This window comes from Canis lupus, chromosome 21 (assembly GCF_003254725.2).
Source record: "Canis lupus dingo isolate Sandy chromosome 21, ASM325472v2, whole genome shotgun sequence".
NCBI classification, from domain to species: Eukaryota; Metazoa; Chordata; class Mammalia; order Carnivora; family Canidae; genus Canis; species Canis lupus.
The window spans coordinates 37,014,172-37,030,384 of record NC_064263.1 but is presented as its reverse complement, the minus strand read 5'-3'; the positions used below and the strand labels follow the sequence as shown (position 1 = coordinate 37,030,384).

At 36.9% G+C, this 16,213-nt stretch overlaps 1 protein-coding gene across 8 annotated transcripts in view; it reads left to right on the top strand.

The window, feature by feature from the left end:
• Positions 1-79: 79 nt before the first annotated feature.
• LOC112667656 (glyceraldehyde-3-phosphate dehydrogenase-like) overlaps positions 80-16,213 on the top strand; it is an 88,209-nt gene continuing 72,075 nt past the window's right edge. For all 8 annotated transcript variants that reach the window (XR_007404707.1, XR_003141217.3, XR_007404705.1 and 5 more), the window contains exon 1: positions 80-216. The gene's annotated coding sequence lies outside the window, so the exon portion shown is untranslated. The remainder of the gene's footprint in view (positions 217-16,213) is intronic.

Sequence of the window (16,213 nt, the reverse complement as noted above, 5' to 3'; positions counted from 1 at the left end):
CTTACAAGAGATCCTGCATCACATAAAACATAGATTTGTGTGCTTTTCTCCTGTTAATTTATAATATATCGCTTTAATTCTCAGGATCAACTAAAAAACCCTAAGAAGATAGAGATAAAATATTGCCTCCCCTACAACTTCTGGTGGCAATGATGGAATGTCAGTGACTGGAACACTAAAAGATCTTGGGACATCTGACCAAAAAACCAGCAGAAGGTAAGATTCTTACCACATCAGTATCTCAGATCTCTGCCTACAGCCCCCCTCTCATCTTGATGAGAACAATAAGAGGCTCCCCTTACCTTTTTTTCCTTTCTAAATATAGATTGGCAGGAGAAAAATATTTGTAAGAATTAATTCTTTGAATTGTGACTCATAAATTTGGTTCTGAGTACCCACTGGTATAGCCTCCTAGTCTTTGTTTTCCTGTATGTCTTTTGTGGTATTTATCATGGGGAGGGGGGGAATCAGAGAACGTTCCTTTCATCTTGTTTTATATCTTGAGATCTTGGCTTCAAGTGTCCATCAGCTGGAGGGTACAAGTGTTGGCTTGTGTCAGGGAACCAGACAAACAGGCTAGAAACCCAAGACACGAAATGACAAGCAACATTCTCTTTGTCCAACATCATTAGCTTTTTAGGAAGTTTTTCTTAATGAGAGGTCTTGGTCCATGAAGGGCCTTTGTTGTCTCACCCTCATTGCCTTCGTAGTGTTACAAAACTCTTCATCCTGATATCACCTACCTCGTACCACAGATAAGCTGGTCTATAGCTGGAGGCATCTCATCTTCCCATAGGTAACAACAGACACCAGTTTGACAAATGATATTGTTACCACCTGTGAGAGTGAAAGTCTTTGCACTCTTAGGCTAACTCTGGGAATGAACTTACTGGATTTTGGGAGGGCTGCATCCTTTGCACTCTCTTTGGGGACTCCTCTGGTGTCTATGGTTGAGCCATAAAAGGTATATTGATTTGAAACCATAAGAGAACATTTTGTTTTTAAGTCACAATTCAAATAGGTATATTTTCTGAAATAAGTCAGACAGAGAAAGATAATACCATATGATTTCACTTATATATGGCATCTAGAAAACAAAACGTGAACTCTTCAATACAGAAACTCTTCAAATACAGAGAACCAACTGGTGGTTACTAGAGGGGAGGTGAAGGGTGACAAAATAAAAGAGATTAAGAGGTAGAAATTTCCAGTTATATAAGTCATGGAGATGCAAAATATAGCATAGGGAATATTGTAATAACATTATATAGTGACAGATGGTAACTACACTTATCATGGTGAGCACTGAGTAATGCATGGATTTGTTGAATCAGTATGCTATACACCTGAAGCTAATATAACTTTATATTACAATTATACCTCATTTTTAAAAGAAGATATACTTTTGAATATTTGGACTTATAATTAAAAGGATTTTTTGAGAGAGAGCAAGCACGCCTGTACATGCTGAGAAGGACGGACAGAATCCCAAGAAAGCTCCATGCCCAGCACAGAGCTAGTGCAGGGCTTGATCCCAGAATCCTGAAATGATGACCTAAGCTGAAACAAAGAGTTGGACACCTAACCGAATCACCCAGGCGCCCCTCTTCAAAAGGATTCTTTAGAGTGCTCTCATCTTAAACATCCTGTTGTAACCTATAAGAAAATCAAATTGAAATGAGAAAATTAATAAGGCAAAGATCAGTCTTATATAAGTTAGAAAATTTTGTGTTTCTGAATTTATACCTAACTCATAGCTGAGATTTAAAATGAATACTCTAGGGGCACCTGGGTGGCTCTGTTGGTTAGGCTTCTGCCTTCTCAGGTCATGATCCCAAGATCCTGAGATCAAGCCCTGAGCCCTGAGCCCTGCATCAGTCTCTCTGCTCAGTGGGGAACCTGTTTCTCCCTCTCCCTCAGCCTGCCACTCTGCCTACTTGTGCGGACATGCACTCCCTCTCTCTTACTCTCTCTGTCAAATAAATAAATTTTTAAAAATAAAATAAGATGAAAACTCTAAGATCTCTTTTTGCATGTCTGTATGTGTCTATCTAGGTATAACATGTTATATAACATTATTTTTCTACTTTCATGTGATATAGCCAAAATTACTTTGTAAAAGAGCTATATTTAATTGGTTTTAAAAAATAAGCACTTCTATGAATTAAGTAGTCCTAAAACTCTCAGAAATATAGAAACTAACCTAAATATTTTTCAAGCTCACAAGATATAGGACAATCTTTGGCAAATTAAAGTTAAAGTTTGTTAGATTAGTAAAAACAGTAATCTCGTCAGAATTGTAAGCATTAAACATAGTGAAAACATGCTACTTTTTCTACTTGGGTTTACTAATCAAATGAGTTTAGCTCTACTAGATCCTAAGATTGTAAAATTATAAATTCTGTTTAAAAATTAGTTGTTCAATAAAAATAGTTTCATGTATGTAAAGCACAGCAGTACAAAATAAAAGTTGGAGAGAGCCTTATGTCTTAACTTTTAAGTTCTCTTCTGTGATTTTTTCTATATAGGTGGGATTATGTAAAAAAGACTAATTTAAGATTATGCTACCTTTATTAAACAAAGTATTTGGTCTACTTAAAAATAATTTTTAAAATCTTTTGGAAACTTGAAACCTTAAAGTTATACTAAGTTAGATTAAATGATGGATATTCATTGATTATTTAGATCATTTCCAAAAAAGATAATACACCAAAACATTAAATGCTAAACATAAGTTTATCTGGTTTTGGTTTCTTAATTTTTATAGAAAGCAAAAAGATATTTGGGTCTGTTTGTAAACATATCATTTACCCCATTTAAAAAACTATACTGTGAAAAAGCATATTAGTCTTTAACAATTATAAATATCTGTAATTACGTGTATGTATTATGTAATTATATATTTACTAAGCTATTAGAGGATGCTAGTATATAATAGTTCACAATTGCCTGCTCCCTAATTTTCACTGGAAAATAAAGGTTACTAAATGGTTAAAATTTGTAATCTGTAATGTTTATAATCTATATATGAAAATAAAACTACTAAAAATAAAAACAGCAAAGGAAAAAAAACTGTGTGTACAAAGTATAGTAGAGTGGGGTGTGTTTTTTTATAAAGAGTATATGATGAAGGCAGAATGTGTTTTTGTTAAGAAAAGTAGGAAGTAATTTTGTCCTAAAGCAAAATAACTAAATGTTCCAAAATAAGAAAAAGGAATAAGACAAAATCTAAATGGGTGTAGGAAATTGCAGATTTGTAGAAAAGAAATTTCATGTTGCAAGGTCAAAGCTGGCCCAAATTAAATGGGTAATTTATAAGAGTTTTTAAAAATTAGCTCAATAATATACTTATACAAAATAAGTTTAATTTTCTCCCCATTAAAATGACAGTTTCTTAGACTATTGGTCTGCTTTTATTTTTTTTAAAGATTTATTTTTATTTATTTATGATAGACATAGAGAGAGAGAGAGGCAGAGACACAGGAGGAGGGACAAGCAGGTTCCATGTGGGGAGCCCAACGTGGGACCCAATCCTGGGACTCCAGGATTGTGCCCTGGGCCAAAGGCAGGTGCCAAACCGCTGAGCCACCCAGGGATCCCTATTGGTCTGCTTTTAATAAGAGATTATAAAAATTTTTCTTTACCTTTTGTATTATCTGCCAAGGAAATAAAGATTCTATTCTTATCAAAATAATTCCCTGTGCTTCACATGGTCTTTATCAGGTTTTTGATTGCTTAGGAAAACTGAGTCTTCAATATTAAAGAAGCTGAGAGGGTTTTTTTGTTTGTTTGTTTTCTTCCAATTTCTGTATGTACCTCTAAAATCTTTTAATTGTCACTTTAATTAGATAGATAGCTAAGTATTTTGTCATTGGGATACTACCTAATCAAATGTTTTAAACTTAGATTTTTTTTTTTTTTAGGTAATAGGTGAATATTAAAAATGAGAACAAAAATCACACATCACTTCTCAGCCTTTTGGCTAAGATCAAGTGGAGAATAAAAATCACAAAAAATTTTAAGTTTTAAAAGATGGCCACACAAATATCACAAAATCTAATCATATAACAATATTTTCATTAACTCCTTGGTACTACTCTACAATCTTTCCTACATTTTAGGGTTTTGGATCACCTCATTATATGCCAATGATTTTTGTAATATTGTCTATGAAAATAACAATGATAACTAAGACTTTCCTTCAGGGCCACCTGGGTGGCTCAGTTGATTATGCATCTAACTTTTGATTTTGGCCCAGGTCATGATCTCAGGGTCACAAGATTGAATCCCACCTCAGGCTGCACATTCAGCAGGCAGCCTGCTTGAGATTCTTTTCTTCTCCTCCTCCTTCTGTCCTTCACCCCGCACCTGTTTGCACTCTCTCTCTAAAAATAAACAAATAAATTTGGAAGGCAGTCTTGGAAAGGAGATTTGACCTAGGTCTTAATTGTCTTATCCCTGAAAAGCAGTAGCAGGAAGAAGTCAGGCAGCCAGGCACAAAGCTGGACTGCTGGCTGCCACCTCAACACCATGTCAAGGGGAGCTCTAAACCTTTAAACATTTTTAATAAATTTCCCAAAATCAAATTCAAAATGAATCTTTTGACATTGAACTAATTTTGGAATTTCTCAGAGGGTCCCTCAATGATCTCAAAGATTTGTTCTCTATCCTAATAAAAAGAAATTAAACTAATAGCTTATTTGAAATGTGATATTATATGGGAAACGTTGTCAAATAAAAATGATAATTAACTTCCTTTAAGTCATATTTGTATGAGTAAATGTTACCAATATTTCAAAAATTGTACAGAATTCCTAGAAATCTGTCAGTATCCTTACTGCCTGTATAATCAGCTGAAATTCCAATTATTATTTGAAAACATTGCATGTCTACAGAAATAACCAAATGTTCTTGTTAATTGTATCACTTTTTTAATAGTGAACTCTCACCAGATCTGTAACCACGGCTATTTTTAAGTCTTTTGTCATTCATAGATCATTTTTGTCTTACTCTTCATTGTTCCCTGAGAACATTTACAATCAACTGCAGGCAAAAATACTTCATTTTTAAAGAGATCCATGGAAAGGACCCTGACAAGTACTCTAGAACACAGATTTCTGATAACTCTAAGATCATAACACTAAACTGGATAAGAATTTCTAGAATTCTGGAGCACCTGGGTGGATCAGTCAGTAGAGTGTCCGACTCTCAATTTCAGCTCAGGTCATGATCTCAGGGTCATGAGTTAAAGCCCCATGTTGGGCTCTGTGCTGAGCCTGGAGCCTGCTTAATATTTTCTTTCGCCTTCCTCCTCTGCCCCTTCCCTTGCTCACACACCACTCTCTCTCTCTCATAAAAGAGTGGTTCCTAGGTCAATCACTTGGTTGAGCAACTGCCTTCTGCTCAGGTCATGATCTCAGGCTCCTGGAATTGAGCCCACATCAGGCTCCATGCTCAGCATGGAGTTTGCTTGGAATTCTCTCTGTCTCTCTCTCTGTCTCTCTCTCTCTCTCTCTCTCTGCCCCTCCCCTGCTCATACATGTTCTAAATAAATAAATAAATAAATACAATCTTTTTAAAGTAAAAAAAGAAAACCTATTTTCTCTTTTTCTTAAGCTATCTATAACTTCTCTCAATTTGATAGACTATCCCTTGGTAAACAAAAATTAAAATATTTATCTTTTTCTGCCTATCTGATCCCTCAAGAATTTGGAAACTGCTGTTGACCCAGGTCATGATCCCAGGGTCCCAGGATCGAGCCCTGCATCGGGCTCCCTGCTGGATGGGCAGCCTGCTTCTCCCTCTCCAATGCTTGTGCTCTCCCACTCTCTCCCTCCCTCTCTCTCTCAAATAAATAAATAAAATCTTTTTTAAAACAATCTGTTTTCTTTGCAACAATTGGAAACTTTGTTATATTATCAAGGCTTTGATTATAATGTCATGCTTGACAACAAGGTACATAGACTTAAATGTGACCAGATGGAGGGATGCCTGGGTAGCTCCATGGGTTGGGCATCCAGCTCTTGTTTTTGGCTTGGGTCATGGTCTTGGGGTCATGGAATGGAGCCCTGAATTGGGCTTCACACTCAATGTGGAATCTGCTTGAGATTCTTTCCTCTTCTACTCCTCTCCCTGTTGTCTCACTCTCTCTCAAATAAATAAATAAATAAAATCTTAAAAATAATGTAACCAGATGCATTTAAGGAACTATGGTTGACTATGGAGTCAATGCTTATAAAGCCTCTTGAAATACCAGCCCAATCATTGCTTACAGGATCCCTATCCCTACAGTGAGTAGGGAAGTTTACTTTCCAGTAGGCCCAAGAAACTTAAGATCCATTGGGTGCCTTGAAAAGAGAGGAATTCACCCAAATCTATGGATGCTATAGACAAAGTCTGATGGTGCATTCTTGGCTTGATTTTTTAGCCTCAAATGGCTTTTAAGGTTTAATCTAAGATTCCCTATTAAAAGTTCCAACAAAATGGACTTTATGTGATAAATTCTATTCTTGGTGCACTTATATAAATAATTAGGCCAAGTTTAATGAGACTAAACTTATTTTACAAACAAAATAGTCTTACTGTAATTATATTCAATAAATATGGTGAGAGAAAATTACATTTCAGTGAAAAACTGTAAAATACCCTTATAATTAAGATTCTAACCCTATTCATTGTCTTTGAGGTTGTGTTATCTAGCTATAAACTGGTCTGAATCCTGAACTTTTCTAGTTTCCTCCAGTATATAGCCACAACTCTCCAAACTAATATTCCATTTTTCTCCCAACCTTCTGACTTGAAATCACAAAGAATGAAAACTGTCCTTTTCCCAAAGTCCTGTAAGTGAAAGCTGATATAAATTTAATTTCTTAAGTTTATCACCACAACAGATCATAGATAAAAACAACCTTCATGTCTACCTGTGCAGGCCACTCAGAAAATTCGCTGGTACACTCAGTGCGACAAGAGACATTCAAACTACAAACAGGAAATTTCTCAAATTACAACTGCCATCCTCATTGTACCATATAGAGAAACTTCTTGCTTAAATCTAGAAATCTTTCTGGGGCGCCTGGGTGGCTCAGTCAGTTAAGTCTCAGACTCTTAGTTTCCACTCAGGTCGTGATCTTAGGGTCCTGGAATCATGCCCCAGTAGGCTCTGCACTCATCATGGAGTCTGCATGAGGATTTCTCTCCCTCTCCCTCTCCCTCTCCCTCTGCCCTCCGCTCTGCTCTGGTGCTCACTTTCTTCCTCAAAATAAATAAATCTTTTTAAAGAAAATCTAGAAATCTTCTCAACTGGCTGTTCTCTGAACTCAGAAATAAAGTTTCCAACTATTAATATTTGCTTTTCTTTGGTTTCTGTAAAAAAAAAAAAAATGGTCTTCAGTAAATGATTGCTCATATCATGTGGTGACCTAACTTAGATGAACAACTACCCTCATCTGCATCACCACCTCCTGAACAAACAAACAAAAATACCTATTCTCAAGACTGAGAGACTAAATCACCGAGAAATAGAATAATCTGCCAACTCAGACTGTGGGCCATGAATCTTTTTGGGGGCATCTTCAAAGGGGAGGAATAAAAGGAGACAGAATATGCTACTTTGCCGCAAGGGCTATTTTGAACTAAAGGCACTTAAAAAAGAGCAGATGGAAAGAAGAGCATTCTAATCTCCCCGTTCTTCCTAAAAACAGGAGATAAACATTCCTGTATGAAAGATGCCATCCCTGTACTGGGAAAACAGGAACATTCCTCAATAGGGGATGAAAGCCAAGAGAATCCTGTATAAATAATAGAACACGTTAAAATAATACTTATCTTCCTGTAGCTTCCCCATACAGTTTTGTTACTTTTCTACAATTGCCTTTTTGTTCAACCTAATGTAAAAGCTGGTGGGTTTGCCATTTCTTTGGGTCTTCCTTTTCTTATGAGAGCTCCCATGTCATATAAAACATCTAAGTTTGTACACTTTTCTCCTTTTAACCTGTCTTGTAACAGTTTAATTCTCGGGCCTGGCTGAAAAACCCTAAAAAAGTAGTAGTAAAATTTGCCTCCGCTACAGTCTCACTATCTCCTCTATTGATTAAAGTATCCTGGTGGTTCGCAGGTGTTGGGAAGAAGAGGAATAGGATTTGTAATATTTCTTTAAATACCATCTGTTGTCTGTTTTTCAAGCATCGTTACGAAAAAAATCATCTTGCTGGCCAGTTTCTTTCCTCATCTGATTAGGTGGTCAGTTTTGTCCTTTTTTGTGGGTGGCATTGTCAGTGTTTAGACCTAATTTTTGGATGGTGGTAAATCGATAGAACTCTGAGACCTGGAAACTATTCTTTTCGTTTTCCTGTCTCCTTTTTTTTTTTTTAAACTTTTTCTTCATTTTTTGGAGATTGACTCCCTTTGTATGTACATCAGAGCAGGACTGCTGCGGATGCCCAGGAATGGGGATCACTAGGTCATCGTCTGTATTCTAACATCACAGCACATCCATGGTGAAAGCCACTGGACTCTGACTCACCTGTTTCCTGTTTTTTGGGTGGTGCTTTTTGAGAACTGTATAAGTCTCTAAGATCAGTACTATAACATCTTTGAGCTTCTAGGGAGATGCCTGTTCCAAACCAGGAAGAACTTCAGGCAGCAAACCACACCTATGTGTAAAAATTTATCAGTAAATACAAAGGTATGATTCTTTAAGGAAATAGGATTTACATTTGACATAGTCTCTAATCTTATTCTCCAGGGCAGAGTGCACAGATTAGTTTCTCCACAACAAAAACCAGTTAATTAATGTAATATTTATTAGAGCAGCCACTTGTAGGGTTTCTTTTTTTTTTTTTTAAGATTTTCATTTTCTTATATATTCATGAGAGACAGAGGCAGAGACACAGGCAGAGGGAGAAGCAGGCTCCATGCAGGGAGCCCGATGTGGGACTTGACCCTGGGTCTCCAGGATCAGGCCCTGGGCCGAAGGCAGGCACTAAACTGCTAAGCCACCCAGGGATCCCTGTAGGATTTCTTTCTCATGAATTAGGCAATGGTTGGCTTGAGAATAAGAAAGCATAGTAATTAAGAGTCCTGACACCGCAACTGAACTTCTGGGTGTAAAATCCTAGCACCACATTATTAAGCAACCTTGTTTCCTCTCTGTGCTTCAGTTTCCCAAGGGTAAAGAGGAAATGACAATAATAGCACCCATCTCATAGGGGTGTTATGCAACTGCATAAGTTAATATTTTAAAGCCCTTAGCACAGTTTCTGACACATGGTAAACCTTATGTAAGTGCTCACCTTTAAAACTGTTAAATCTTGGGATGCCTGGGTGACTCAGTGGTTAAGTGTCTGACTCCTGGTTTCAGCTCAGGTCATGATCTTGGGGTCATGGGATTGAACCCCATGTTGTTAGGCTCCACGCTCAGCTTGGGATCCACTGGAGGGTTTTTCTTCCCTTCCCTTTCCCTTCTCCTCTGCCCCCCACCACTCGTATACACATTCTCTCTCTCTCTCAAATCAATAAAATCTTTAAAATTGTTGACTCTTAAGGGAAAAAAGTGAAAGACTTTCTAGAACCAATAATAATGCCTATTTTCTAGCCAAACACTTTGAAGATGTTATTTACAAACCTCACAAGATGAGTATTACTGTCTCCATTTTACAGATAAGAAGTGGAAAATTAGGGAATTTAATGAAATTGCCTAAGAGCATATAAGTGAATAGTGGAATTGGGAATTCTAACACAGTGTGTCTAATTCCAAAGCATGTGCTCTTCCATTGTGCAGCTCTGTTTCTTAAAATTTCTTACCCATCCTCTATTTTAGAACTGGTCTGAGTCGCTTTGCTCATACCCTCTGTCCTTTCACAAATAGAATAACTGAGATTGTAAGAAGTTAAGTGGCTTACCCAAGACTACATAATTATTTAATGACTGTTAAGGAGCAACCGAATGCCAACCAAGCATTTGCTGATGAGAGCGATGTACATTGCTTATCACAGTGCCTTTTCACATGATAAGCAGTCAACATTAGCTATTTTTATCATTGATAATTGAATGAGACATTGAAATATTTTCTATCATTTTATCATTGATAGCTATATTTATCATCTATTCATTCATTCACTTAACAAATATTTATTAGGCACATCTTACAAATCAAGTACCTGGGAATTAAAAAATGAACAAGATAGGATCCTTTTTGAAGCTCACACTAGCTGTCCCACCTGGGTGCCACTAGATATATGTGGCTGTTGAGCACATCAAATGTGGTCAGTCCAGATTGCCATATGCTATAAGTTCAAAGAACACAGGATTTTGAAGAATTAGTCCAAAAAGATAAGCTAAAATACCTCATTAATGGATTTTATATCAGTTACATACTGAGATGATAATATTTGGGATATATTGGGTTAAATAAAATATAATGAAAATTCTTTTTATCTGTTTGTTTTTACTCTTTTTAATGTGGCTAGTAGAAAAGTTAAAATTACATGGGCTTGTGTTAGGTTTCTACTGAAGAGTATTGGTCAAGACGGCAAAAAAGATGAACAAAATAAAATATAAATGCTATGAGAAGAGTCAATAGAATATTCTATGGAAGCACAGAGCAGCAACTGCCTTGGGGATTTAAGAAAGGCCTTACAGAAGAGATATTTGGCTTGAATTCCAAAGGGTAAGGATTAATGTTAATTGAGTATTTTCCAGGCAGAAGATGAGCATGTAGAATGTCACATAACATGAAAGAGTAACCATCAAGTTGAAATATGATAAACAGCTTAACTTTTCTCAAGTGTGGGATAGAGGGTGGGAGTACTCGATGCGAAGTAGTAGGAGATGAAGTTGGAAAATAGATTAAAGAAAGATTATGAAAAGCCCTGCATGGCATGCACTATTGGAATTTTTGATAAAAAGGACTGATGCTATTTTATTTGAGCTTTGGAAAGATAACTCTAGTGGCTATATGGAAGTTGGCCTGGGGATCCCTGGGTGGCGTAGCAGTTTGGCGCCTGCCTTTGGCCCAGGGCGTGATCCTGGAGACCCGGGATCGAATCCCACATCGGGCTCCCGGTGTATGGAGCCTGCTTCTCCCTCTGCCTATGTCTCTGCCTCTCTCTCTCTCTCTCTCTGTGACTATCATAAATAAATAAAAATTTATTTAAAAAAAAAAAAAGGAAGTTGGCCTGAAAGGAAAAAGACTTGAGATGAGAGCATGGGAAATGAGAATAGATTTAGGTGGTGATAATTTGAGCAATGGTAGTAGGAATTTAGAAGATGACAGGACCAAAAAATGTCTCAACTTATGAGGCCTGGTAAGTCATGTCAGGGAAGGAAAGGAAACAGGAATCATGAGAGGCACCTAGTTGTGTTAGTTCATGGTTATATAATGACATTTCCTTCTATTCATTCAACAAATACTTAAATGAAACCGTACTTATATGCCAGATAATAGATAGTAGTGCTTAATGGTCTCCTGGTGACAATGTCTTAGCTTTATGTGATTATGTTTAAAACATTTGCTAGAGATCAAAAGAGAATAAATTATTAAATTCATATCTAATTATTGGCCCACTAATGAATTTCATTTCTCTGGAACTATATCTTATTCTCAGGGACTTTATTCTCTAAAGTCCTGTTGCTAAGGTGAGAATAAGAGTTTCTCATCTAGCCAGTTAGAGCAGGAATCTGGTCCCTTTGGGGAGAGGTCAACTCACAGAGTGACAGGCACTAAGTCTGATAATACAAAGTTTACGAAAGGATGTGAAGAAACAAGAACTCTTTCATTAACTTCTTATAAGTTAGTACATTGCATTTTTTAAAAGAAAATGGCAGTTTGTTGTAAAATTGAAAATGTATATTTCATAAAACTCAGTGTTTGGATTTCTGTGTCCCTGAACAGTGTTTTGTAAAGCAAAGCTCAAGTACCTTAAGCATGTGCAGAAGGAAAATATGAGAGCTTCTAATTACATGTATTTTTAATGTATTTATGCAGAAATGAAAAAGAAATTGAGCTTTACTAAAATTTAGTATAAGGACAGAAGCTGGTGGCTTCGTTTTTTTCTGTTTTTTTTTTTTTTAAGATTTTATTTATTTATTAATGAGAGATACGGAGAGAGAGGCAGAGACCTAGGCAGAGAGAGAAACAGATTCCCTGAGGGGAGCACAATGGGGGACTCGATCCCAGGACCCTGGGATCTTGAGCCAAAGGCAGATGCTCAACCACTGAGCCACCTAGGCGTCCCTGGTGCCTTCATTTAGTGTGTATATTAGATGTCATATGGATGCTGACAACTCCCAAATTTAAACATCCAGGCTTATCTTCTCCCCTGAACTTTGTCTACTAAGTATTTTTAGTTGGAAATATATGATAATATTAAAAAGATGGAAAAAGAGTATGAATTTTGTAAATGACAAAATTCAGGCAAATATTCTCTCATTACTATGGGCACAGCACAGAAATGAGGACCAGAACTGAAGGAGAAACTGAGTTGAGGCATTGAGACCCTGGCTAGGAACAGTTCCCAGAGGAGAGGAGAACAAGGAGGGGTTAACTGCTCATCCACAGTGTAAAGGCAAGGAAATATCCCACTCTATACCCAATCCTGGGAGAGAATACACACAGTGAAGCATTTTTAAACCCAGACTTGTCTGTAATAATACGAAAAAAACTCTGTGAGTCAAAAATTACTCTTCCCAGGGCACCTGGGTGGCACAGTCGGTTAATTGCTGACTCTTGGTGTCTGCCGAGATTGTGATGTTGGAGTTGTGAGATCAAGTCCCAAGATGGGCTCTGTGCTAAGCTTGGAGTCTGCTGAAGGCTCTCTCTCCTTCTCCTTCTGCCCCCCTCCCCTGCATTCTCTCTCTCATTTCTAGTAATCTAGTACTAGCCAAGACTAGTAATCACACAAAAAATTATGTGTAATAAAATGAACAACAGAGAGGAAACAATTATCCAACAAACTTAGTTTTCATTCTGGTTAACATAAGATGCTCTTCATTCTTAGGCTTGACTCACTAACACATAGTTTTCAGTATAGGGTTTGGTGAGTTTTGAGTGGTAAAGATATGCTCTCCATTATAATAGTTACTAAATATTATTGACAACCAGGTTAGAGTCATGTTGACCAGAAGAACTTGAAGTTCAAGGTAAAGTTTTGGAAGTGAGAAAAAGGGAAGAACCTCATAACTGAAATACAAATGACATATTTCTATCTTCATCTTTGAAAGAAGTGGCAATTCATGGTACACAGGCCTTCAAACAAAATAATGACAAAGAAAAGCACAAGGAAGTACACAGATTAAAGAAAAATTAGTTGTATTAGGAGGGAGAGAATCAAGTTCTTTTCTTTCAACATCGTAAAAACCTGGTAGAGGCTAGATGTTAGAGTCATTGTTTAATGATATTGTGCCCTAATTTTTGCGGAATACATGCACAACTTTTACTTAATAAAATATCAAGGGTGCTAAAGGAATCTCACTTTTAAAACTGAGACTCATATTATTTGAGAAAGTAAAAGGGATGCTAAGGCATCAGAAATAGGTTTTATTGTATAAAGCAAGGGTGGTGTTCTTGGAGGTTACTACTGGCTGCTGGGAAGCCTAATGGGCTAAGACAACAATGTGGATAAAGGGGTGGAGGTAGGTAGGAATTGCAGAGGGAACCTACCAGATGATAGGGTCTGAATTTAAGGTTTGCTAGTCCTGAATCTAAGATTTGGACCTTGGGACGAGTAGGTTCTCAGTGAGAGATTCCTAACTAAATTTTCTGAGGTTGGTGTGATCGGCCTGGATGCCAGTTAATTGATTAATTTATAATTAGGAGATTTATCTTTCTAAAGACAGAATGCTCATTTGACTTCTTCAATGCTTTCATTTACCCAGAACCACAGCTCCCTCTAGGCAGAATTGGCAATCCAAAAGTTGTTGGTAAGCAGGGATCTTCAGGCAAAGGACCCGGACCTGAGATACATTTTAGCTAGCTCAGGCCTGGGGAAATATTCCTGACCCACAGAACATTTTTCTTGTATTAGACACTCTACCAGATTTTGCTGAACCTACTTATACTTTTTGGAATAATTTTAGATATACAAGGTTAGTATTGAGGGTTACCTTCATCCAGTTCCCCCTAATGTTAACATCTTACATAATCATGATACTGTACTGTTGTTAAAACTAAGAGATTAACAATAACCATGTACTTTATTCAGATTTTACCAGTTTTTCCACTAATGTCATTTTTCCATTCAAGGATCCAGTCCAGGATTCCATGTTACATTTAGTTACCCTGTTAATCCTCTCCAATCTTTGGCAGTTTCTCAGTTTCTCTGTTCTTCATGACGTTGATGTTTTTGAGGAATACAGGTCAGATCTTTGTAGAATGTCCTTCAGTTTGAGTTTTTCTTATGATTACACTAGTTTTAAGTTTGGGGAGAAATTACCACAAAGGTGAAGTGCCTTTTCCCTATTTTTCTTTCCTATATTCTGTGCTTTGGAAGCAAGTCACTCAGTCTAGCCCATACCCCAGGAAAGGGTAATTCAGATCTACTTCCTGGAGTGGGGCAGAGAGGGATCTACAAATATTGTTCTGAATTCTTCTATAAGGAAAATTTGCTTTTTCTCTGGCACTTGTCTACTTATTTATTCAATTGTTTATTTACATCAATATGGACTCGTGGGTATTTATTCTTTAGATTATAATGAGTACGATCATTACGTTGTTCAAATTGTTCCAACTTTGGCCAAATTCTTCCCATTTTGAGAGTTCTTTTAGGTTACTTACTGTATCCTGTTATTGGAGAATTTTATTTAGGAACTAAGATTCAGGTGCTGGGTGTGCTCATTGCTACTAAGGTGTCACTGCTTCTAGGCCTACTCAGGGACCAGAGCTAGCAAATAAGTGTGTGTGTGCATGTGTGTTTGCACTCATATGTGCACATGCACATACACATAGATATTAACATCTGTAAAAATACACATTTATATTTCTGTATCTATCTGAATATATATTAAGATAAACATGAGTTCATATAGATATCTCCAATTCTTTTTTTTTTCCAATTCTAATACTACAGGATTCATCCTAGCCTCTTCTTGATTAACTTCTTTCTCTGAAGTGAGAAATCTGACTCCCATTGTCTGTAATTTATTTATCTTACCCTATACAAATAAATCAGCTTCAGATATACTGACCCTTACCAAATAGAGTATAGTGTTTATAATGTTCTTTTTCTCTTTAGCTTTTAAGTATCGAATCTAAACATGGTTTTCCAAAGTTACTTAAGTCACCTTCTGTTTTCCCCCACTTCCTTCAGTGAGGTTATGTCATATATTTGTAATACAGTCAGATTCATTTGTCACTGTCTGCATTCTGTCCTGAGATCCTTGGATGTCCTGATTGATTTTGGTTCATTTTTTTTATTTGCATGCAAAAATGTTCACTATTTGTGATGTATGATTTTGTGAGTTTTGACAAATACATAAATCATAGGTCTACAACTACAGTATCATACAGAAGAGTTCCATTATCCTAGAAATTCCCTTGTGCAGCCACTTTGTAGTCAGAACTCCTTTAAATACTAGTTTCCCCTATTCATTGATTCATTCACTTAAGGGACACAACTGCCCTTAGGGCCTTGGAGACATTTTTCTGGCTTCTCATATGTGCTGAGTTGATAAGTTTAGGGTTCAGAGGGTGGGAATTCTTTCTCTAAGAATTTGGGTTTTTAAAAGATTTTATTTATTTGAGAGAGAAAGCAAGAGTGAAGGTGATATCGGGAGAAGCAGAGGTAGAAAGAGGGAGAGAATCTCAAGGAGACTCCCTGCTGAGTGCAGAAGCCAACACAGGGCTCAATCTCATGACCCTGAGATCATGACCTGAGCCAAAATCAAAAGTCGGATGCTCAACCAACTGAACCACCCAGGTGCCCCTCTTTCTCTAAGAATTTGGAAGGCTCCTCACTGCTGTTCACTCCTTAGTATGTGTTAACTAAATAACTCATCCATAAAACTGTAATGACCAAGAAACTTGCTTCTGAGACACTCATTTAGGACCATTCCATCTCAGTTGTAATACAGTAAGAGATGACAAACCTTGTTGGAAAGCAAAGATATATTTACTCTATTATTTGCAGTTGGTGAGGACTTTGTATTTATGTAATAAGCAACTCTGAGAGAAGTCTGTAAGGGCGCTGATCGTTCAGACGTCAGAAACCCACCTTCAAAT